The sequence below is a fragment of the Eumetopias jubatus genome, unplaced genomic scaffold, assembly GCF_037043125.1.
Source record: "Eumetopias jubatus isolate StellerSeaLion01/CBP00866 unplaced genomic scaffold, mEumJub1_p1.0 scaffold_14, whole genome shotgun sequence".
In the NCBI taxonomy this organism is placed as follows: domain Eukaryota; kingdom Metazoa; phylum Chordata; class Mammalia; order Carnivora; family Otariidae; genus Eumetopias; species Eumetopias jubatus.
The window spans coordinates 77,201,688-77,211,361 of NW_028274820.1; the positions used below are offsets into that span (position 1 = coordinate 77,201,688).

The following is a 9,674-nucleotide window of genomic DNA, read 5'->3' on the forward strand; positions in this document are numbered from 1 at the left end:
TTGTCCTTAATATATGCCTTCCACATTCACATTTGTGTTTATTTCCTGTTGCTATTTCCTCTCTCATCTCCACCAATATTTCTTTTTTCTTTTACATGTTTCCAATGAGTATTTATTATTAGTTAACCATGATGCAGGATCCCAAGGTGGGGATCACCATGTACACAGGTCTCCTTTCACCACCCTGGGAGAAGAATGGATGACAAAGGAGAGGTGGGTGGAGCCAGTTCAGATCTTCCCAGGAAACATGCCTTTTGTGCTGCAGTTGTCCCGGGCTGAATCCCAGGATATGGGGCAGAGGGACTTGTACGCATGCCAGTACTATTTGCACCTGGAGACATCAGCCCCTTTAGCAGTCATTGCCTTCCCACAGCAGTGGAAATCCAGTTAGTTCTGCCAGCAGTTCCTAGTCTGGTTCTGGTTGGGAAAGCAGTTGTCAAAAAGGGACAGTCTGGTAGTTCTGGTAGGTCTTGATTTCTTCTGCCATGATGCTGACTCCTAAAGACATCCCTGAAGTAGCTCACAGCTCAATGTGACCTCCGTACAGACACCAGAGTCACCACTAATATTTCTGAAATCTTTCCTGACAATATCTCCTGAGATGCCAACCCAGACTAGGAAGTTCCTTGCTCCTTCTCCTTCATTCATATCTTGAGACACCACCAAAACCAAGAAGAGGTTGAAGTATCTGTCAAATCATGGTTAAAACTCTGAGGAAGTTTTAAAATTATATATATATTTGAATAACTTGACAGTTATATAATTATATAATTATATATAATTATATAATTATAAGTTATAATTAAGGCAAGTACAATTTCTTTGAATAAGGTAATTTTTTTGAAATCACATAAGGGATAGTGGTAGCTTATATAAGGGTAATAATGTTGAAGTGTCAAAAGTAAAAGATTCAGAGTCAAGGAGATAGGGTCAACAAGATATGGTGATTGGATGTGATATAAGCTGAAAGATACAAAAAAGTTAAGGGTGACCCCGGTTTTTGGCTGGAGCAAACAGGTGGAGAGAAGGGTCATTCATAAATTTAGAAAACACAGATTCTGGTGAGGGCAGAATGTTATAGAGTGGCAGGTATACTTATAGCAAAAGCAGCACTGTGGAAACTAGAATGTCGTATGTCCTACCCACTTTTTTTGACTACTTGATCAGAATTTGTTCTGGGTTGATCAATGTGACATGTGTCTTTTATAGGAAGTAGCATCAATTTTCCAAATTGCTTTTCCTACTAAGTTTTGTTTAATTCTTCAGATTTGGAGTTCATATGCCATAAAAAGTGTGTGTGTATACACACACACACATACATGCTATACTTTAACATGGGTTAAATTATATTATATTGTTTAATGTTGTATATTTGTATATAATTGTATAGAAGATTATTTTATAAATTAAAATAATTTATGTCCCATGTCTAAACACAGAGCTTGGTAAAAACAGAAAGCAGTTAATATATATAAATTCATATTTTTATCATGGTGGTTGTAATAAGAAAAGATATCATAAGAAGTGACATTCAGTCATTTATTCACTAGATCCACAGTTATCAGAAAGTTGAAATCCATGATAGAGAAGTCAGTGTTCCTGTATGTAATTTGTCTCAATTCATTATCTATTAGACTAACAGTAATTTCACAGTATTGGCTGCTCTTTAAAAAATCCCTTTATTTCATTTTGAAAGCCTCATTTAAAAGTAAAATCACCAGTTGGAATCTATGTTGATTATAAAAATCAAGAGTATGGTATTTAATGTGGGCAACTCCAAACTGGTAAATTTCATGTTTTACATCCTAAAAAGGCTTAATTCTTACCTAGATGTATTGTATATAATGCCAAGATATGTTTAATTGAAATAGTGCCAGCCATAGATGGAATTTAAGGAAAGTGGCAGCTGTGGGAGTAAGGAAAAAACAGTTGATAACAGAATGTTTAAAGATAAAGGACTAAAGCATGGGACCCATAATGTCTTCTCTTCATTTTTACTTGTTTGTTTTGTGGTAAAGATTTTGAAAAATGAATATTTTCTTTTTGTAGGAAGGGGTCATTCAGTGTATCCCAGATCCCAGAAGTTTTCAATTCTGCCTTGCATATTAACATCAATTTAGGAATTATATTATTATTATTATTATTATTACTGTTATTTTAAAGTAGGCTCCCTGCCTGGTGTAAAGCCAAATTCTGGGCATGAACTTGCCACCCTGAAATCAAGACCTGAGCTGAGACCAAGAGTCAGACACTTAATTGAATGAGCCACTCAGGCACCCCTAAGAATTATTTTTAAAATGACCATGCCTGGCTCATGCCCCATATCAATTTAATGAAGAATTAGGAGACCAGACACTGGTATATTTAAAAATTCCCTAGGCATTTCCAATGGATGGTCAGGGAAAGAAACTACTGAAATATTCATTACATAAACATGACAAGCTAGTAATCTAAAAGGAAAAAAATGGTACAGAATAGAAAAACATGTAGCAAGCCATATTAGCCCATTTTTTGCAGTTTTCAAAAGTCTCTATTAAAAATCAATGTGTAGGAGCACCTGGGTGGCTCAGTCAGTTAAGTCCGACTCTTGATTTCGGCTCAGGTTATGATCTCAGGGTTGTGATATTAAGCCCCACCTTGGGCTCTGTGCTGGGCATGGAGCATACTTGGGATTCTCTCTATTCCTTTCCCTCTGCCCCCACCCCTCTCAAAAAAAAAAAAAAAACTATGTGAAAACAATTAAAATTGGTGAATGTACTGTATTGAATGAGATTCTAGCAGGAGAGTCAATACATGCACTAGATGCTACCTATATTCTGTTAAGTCACACTTGTGATGTGGAATATGTAATATGCAAGTAGTATGTAAATAAAAGTAAAATGGATGATTTAATCATATTCATTATCAAAAGTTCTACTTTGCTTTTGTCTTTTTTTTAAAGATTTTATTTATTTATTTGACAGAGAGAGAGAGAGAGAGAGAGAGAGAGAACAAGCAGGAGGAGCAACAGAGGGAGAGGGAGAAGCAGGCTCCCCATCTGAGCAGGGAGCCTGATGCAGGACTCGATCCCAGGAACCTGGGATCATGACCTGAGCTGAAGGCAGACACTTAACCAACTGAGTCACCTGGGTGCCCCGTGCTTTTGTCTTCTGAAAATTAACAATAAGTCTTTTTTTAATCTCAGGATTTAGATGGGCATTTTATTATTTTCATATATATACATATATATGTTTGTATATATATTAAATTATGCTAAATATAAAATTTGAATTAAATAAAACATATATATTGATTCCAGTATATTAGATCTTTATATGCAATAAAATCTCACTGATTATAAGGATAATCCAAATTAAGATAGTCAAAATGTACTTTATTTCAAGAACAGGTAGCACATAGGAAACAATGTTCTAAATGCTAAATATTACACATCTGAAATTCATTTGATTCTGATGTAGAAAATAATCACTTACAATGAATGCTACTAAAAAAACTAAGCGAAAATCCTCACAATAGTGCATTCATTCTCATTCACTAAACAGTCGTGCTATTTTCTGTGTTTTACGTTTTTAGTTTTATCACATGAATAATTGAAAGGAAAACTTTTGCAGTCTGGATTAAGTTATCATAAATTCTGAATAATGGTAATTTAACTCTACAGAAGTACTAGAAGTTTCATTTTAAAGATTTCATTAATATCTTAGAAAACGAAAGTAAAGGTATCATTCCACATATAATAGATATGTTAATTAAATTATTTATAAAAATATATGTGCAACACAATTAACAATGTCGTCACTAGATAGCCTGCTTTCTATAAGTCTAACTTAAATTCTCACTAATATGATGTCAATCATTTTAAATAAAGATGTACAAATATTGATATTTAGGATGATGCTTTTAAAAACTCTCATTTGTCATGTGAAATTCAGACTTATTGGACCTTACAAAGGCCATATGGAAATTAGAACTGTGAGTGGGAGCTGAACCATGGATAGTGAAATTCACGTTATTAATACATAAATTTTCCAAATAGACCTCATTCTACTCTATTTTCAGAGAGCCTAGTATTTATTTTGGCAACAAGTAAGGCTGCAATTGGAAGTAGGGTTGGAATTTGAGTTAAAACTTTTAAAACATTTGAAACAGCCTATACAGTAAATCATAATACAGATCATCCATTTCCATTTATACACAAAGATAAAATACTCCCCTGTAGGCCCCCATGAGAATATTCTTTCCTATCAAAATAAGTACATTGACCTCATAAATTCAGTATGCCATGATGTTTAAAAAATGTTTGGGTGACATAAATTGCTCTTGTACACTTTACAAGTGGTTTTATTTATACTACCGACTTCCACACTTACAATGGATTTGCAGAATTAATCAAATGCCGGCACAAACTCAGAAACTTTCAATTATGTATTTCAAAAATATATATATTCATTGGTTGCATTCAGATCATATCTTGCAATTGTGTTAATTCATAGACAATTTTAAAATCACGGAGCTAACTTGGAAGATTGTCTTTGGAAAGAATCTGCAAAGTGTCTATTTCCTCAAAAATACTCTTTATAAGCATTCTTTTTCCTTCTTTATGCAATTTGGACCAAGCAAGGTCAGTTAGTGAGGAAATAACATTATTTAAAAATAAATCTCCATCAGACCCTGAAGCTGTCCCTTGGGTAAACATTATGGGAAATGAATTAATGTTTTGCAGGTTGTAGCTTCAAACTCTCTGTTTTAATATTGCTCATATGCTATTGGCTATGTGAAGTGGAGTTAATATTCTTTAATACAGTATTTTATGTGCTATCCTAGGGGTTCTTTGTCTTGCTTTTCATTTACTACACTAGTACATTATTTGGCTGCATGTAAGAACCTGGACATTATTCCATCGTTCAGTTTCAGTTGCCAAAATACTTTTGATTGATACAACTTTCAGAAAAATTAGGCCATAAAAAACAATGTGTTTAGTAGAATATTTGTGTCATTAAAATTTTCAGTACAAGTCCTAAAAACTAGAGGTCTCAGCCCTCTCTCACCCTTTAATGTGCTTCTGCGTGACTATTAAATACAAACTGTGTATGAATACTTCATTCATCCTTCAAGAAACACATTGAGTCTGAAGTTATTTAATGCTACCATATAAATTTCTATACAGGTATTTTCAGTTGCAACCTGAAGTGTATAAAATAATGGAGCAGAGCTAACAGCTTAATTTAGTGCCTTCCTCCAGAAACATCTCTGCTTCTAGCAGGAGAAATAAACAATAATAGAAAAGAGAAAAGGAAATTCTACATCTCTGTGAACTTCTACCAGTAAAATGACTGATTTAACGTATAAAACAAAGTTCAGATAAACAAAATGCCAAAATAATCATACAATAATATCTCAGATGTTTTCTGGATGATATTTTATGCAAAATATTTTTTTGACAAGACCTAGTCTTGCCTTTAGAGTAGATTATAAAGGCAAAGGGAGTAAGAGTTACTGGTACAGCACCAGGAACAAAATAATTTCATTCTTAATTCATGAATCCGTGGAGAAATTCACAAGTGATGATATGCATGTTTCTTAGACTTCATGTTGTAGATAATAATACTTTGAGTTGATCTCTTTGTCTTTAAAATAAAGAAGCTCACATAAGGAGTTGGTACTGGATTTTTATGAGTCTTATAAAAATAGGTGATATAACGTAAGCATTGAGAAGACTCCTTCCATTAATGCAGGTTAGAATCAAAGAGGTTTCAGAAGACTAAGCATAGGCAGCCTCTTCCCATCCCCTCTGGGAAAATATTAAAGATCAAAATATGCTATAAGCTAGTAACATGTATTCCTCCAGTGATCCCTTGAGAAGGACAGCATTTGGACCTGGAGAGCTTTGCAACAGAAGGTTGTCTTTCTAACAATGGTGACTTTGTCCTTCCCAAAGGACATCCAAAACAGCAAGTATTCCCTAATAGATATGATGAGTTTCACCTAAGACTAAGAACATCACTAAATTGAAGAAAACATTACTCAATAAGTTAATTATTCAAAACTCTTTTCTATCCTGAATATAACCTATTGTCTTTGTCAAAATTACACAGTTTCAGAAGATGAAAAGTAAGATAATTCATTCAATGAATTTTAAGTTTTAATTTTCTTTCTTTTTTTTTTTGTTTTTTTATTGTTATGTTAATCACCATACATTACATCATTAGTTTTTGATGTAGCGTTCCATGATTCATTGTTTGTGTATAACACCCAGTGCTCCATGCAGTACGTGCCCTCCTTAATACCCATCACCAGGCTAACCCATCCCCCCACCCCCTCCCCTCTAGAACCCTCAGTTTGTTTCTCAGAGTTCATAGTCTCTCATGGTTCATCTCCCCCTCTGATTTCCCCCCTTCATTCTTCCCTTCCTGCTGTTTTCTTCTTCTTTTTTTTTAACTAATAATGTATTATTTGTTTCAGAGGTACAGGTCTGTGATTCAACAGTCTTACACGATTCACAGCGCTCATCATAGCACATACATTCCCCAATGTCTATCACCCAGCCACCCCATCCCTCCCAGCCCCCACCACTCCAGCAACCCTCAGTTTGTTTCCTGAGATTAAGAATTCCTCATATCAGTGAGGTCATATGCTACATGTCTTTCTCTGATTGACTTATTTTGCTCAGCATAATACCCTCCAGTTCTATCCACGTTATTGGAAATGGCAAGATTCCATTCCTTTTGATGGCTGCATAATATTCCATTGTGTGTGTATATATATATATATATATATATATATATATATACACACACACACCACATCTTCTTTATCCATTCATCTGTCGATGGACATCTTGGCTCTTTCCATAGTTTGGCTATTGTGGACATTGCTGCTATAAACATCAGGGTGCACGTACTCCTTCGGATCCCTACATTTGTATCTTTGGGGTAAATACCCAGTAGTGCAAATGCTGGGTTGTATGGTAGCTCCATTTTCAACTTTTTGAGGAACCTCCATACTGTTTTCCAGAGTGGCTGCACCAGCTTGCATTCCCACAAACAGTGTAGGAGGGTTCCCCTTTCTCCACATCCCCGCCAACATCTGTCGTTTCCTGACTTGTTAATTTTAGCCATTCTGACTGGCTAAAATTTTCTTTCTTTTTAAAAAAAGATTTATTTATTTATTTGAGAGAAAGAGAGAGCAAGCGCAAGAGCGGGGGTGGGGGAGAGGGACAGAGGGAAAGAATTTCAAGCTGGCTCCCTGCTGAGCGTGGAGACCTACAAGGGGCTTAATCCCACAACCTTGAGATCATGACCTGAGCCAAAATCAAGAGCTGGACACTTAACTGACTGAGCTACCCAGGTGCTCCTTAAATTTTCTTTATCTTCTGCTCTGGAATCAATGTTTTCTATGTATTGTTGAGCTAAATGGAAATTAAATCCATTTTTACAACATATTTTCTCAAAGAGTAAAGCTAACCTCTATAGATATATACATTTACAAAACAATAACAGACATAAAGAATCAATTTTGAAATATTTTTATATGGGTTTTTCTTAAAGATTTAAACCAAATATGTAAATGGTTTCTTGATTTTTCTTTAATGTGAGAATTTTTTATGATTCTTGGTTAACAAAGAATTCTCAGTTCCAAATCTTAGTCCATTCTGCTATTTCTATTTTTTTTAATTAAGGTATACAAAAAAAAAAAAGGGCACAAAGTGTATAACTCAGTGTGATGTATAATAACTTCCCAACATACTAGAAGGATCCATTGTGCCCCTTCCCAATCATAGGTCCCAGAGAAAACAACTTTCTGATTCCTTTCCTTATAGATTAGTTTTGTCTCTTTAATTTCTTATAAATGGAATCATACAGATGCAATCTTTGTGTGGCTTCTTTTGTTCATCATTATGACTGTGAGTTTCATCCATGATTTGCATGTAGCAGCAATTGCTCTTTTTTGTTGGTGCATAATGTTCGACTGCATGAATGTACCACAATTTATGTATCCATTTTGCTGTAGATAGGCAATTGGGTTGTTTTCAATCTGGACAATGAGGAATAAAGCTGTTATAAACTTTCTTGTACATATCCTTTAGTAGACATACATATTCAATTATCTTGAGTATATAACTAGGGTTGGAATTTCTGAGTCACAGGATAGGAACATATTTTTTAGTAGCCATTGCCAAAAAGTTATCCAAAATGGTTATAATTTCTGGCTATTTTTAAAATTTGCTAGTTTTGCAGGATGGCTGTCTCTCAGACAGGGTTACACAGTTGTCCACATTAAAGACATGTGAGAAAGACTTGCTTCTCAGGGTCCAGAGACAATCAACATTAACCCCTCCTGCAGGGTTATACGGCTTCAAGTCGCTGGACATTCAGAGTCCTGTGTGCCATTGGGAAAAAGGATCCAATATAGACAAAAATGTTGGTCTCTGTTAAAACTTTGTAGATGTCAAGGACTAGATACATCCTCTTACTGAAAATGAGGGGGTAGTAAATATAATGCTGCTTTGATAAACTCTAGCCATGAACTGAAATTCTGAGCAAGGGTAAAATAAAATAATTTTCCTTTATGTTTCCTTTTTGCTATATTACTGTTATGGACATACTGAATAAGAAATTTATAAGACATTAAGAAGATATTTTATGTATTTTGATAAGGCATCTCATGTTTGTTATAGATAAGCTTTAGTGACTTTCTACATCAAAGTAGTGCATATTAGGAGTAGAGGTCATATATGATGTACTGAATTGAGAAATTATTTAGAAAAACTGGATCTAGTTACAAAATACATGCAAAGGTTGATGGAGCAGTCAGTGGAATCAGTTTGGAATATGGCATTTGACTATTCTTGACAATGTTCAGGTGGTTTTATAACATCTGAACATTGAACAGGTTTGTATTATAACAAACAAACACATTAAAAGTCACATAAATATAATGAGGGAGCCTCCACTAGCTGTGCCATAAGTGTTTGTGAGGTGTTTGCAAGATGCATAATAATAATCCTCTTTTTAAATCTAAAATTTCTTTTTAAGCCAGTGTTTTATACTTTTCTTTGCAATAACTGCCAGATTTGTCAGTATTGCTTGTAAATAATTGTGTTAATTTTTTTACTGTAGTATAGATTCTATTTACAAAATGTTTGTTTATAAAGTTTTATGAATTTTTACAGTGAAGTGCTTACAGTTCTTTAATAAAGAACCATATGTTTAAAAATGTCATTTTAGCAATGCAATATTAAACTTTTAAGTTATAAACCAAGGTCCTTTATTAGTTCCTAAAAAGCCGGTGTTATTATCCAATGACAATTGGGGATTGCCTTATTATTTTGATGTGATTTTAAAAGACAAGTCCAAATACTAGTCATCACCTGTATCTTTCCCCTTGCCTCTACTTTAGGCCACATATTGAATGGTTAATAATATACCCCGTTACTTATAGACAGATCAATTCAGCAAATATGTATTGAATTCTTGACATATCCTTGGGAAGGTTCTAGAGAAAATAAATATGAACTGGGTCAACTACACATATTCCTTATGTTTATAAATATTTTTGTTTTATATAATATAAAAGTTCTCTTTAGTCTTTTTAAATTGAGAACAATGTTGTTTATGACATTGACTATTTTTTAAAAATCTAAGTCAATCTTCTTGTAGAATGTCCCAAAATCT

At 34.1% G+C, this 9,674-nt stretch overlaps 1 pseudogene; it reads right to left on the reverse strand.

The window, feature by feature from the left end:
- Positions 1–228: 228 nt before the first annotated feature.
- On the reverse strand, positions 229–532 carry LOC148162532 (cytochrome c oxidase subunit 6B1 pseudogene; annotated as a pseudogene).
- Positions 533–9,674: the final 9,142 nt, after the last annotated feature.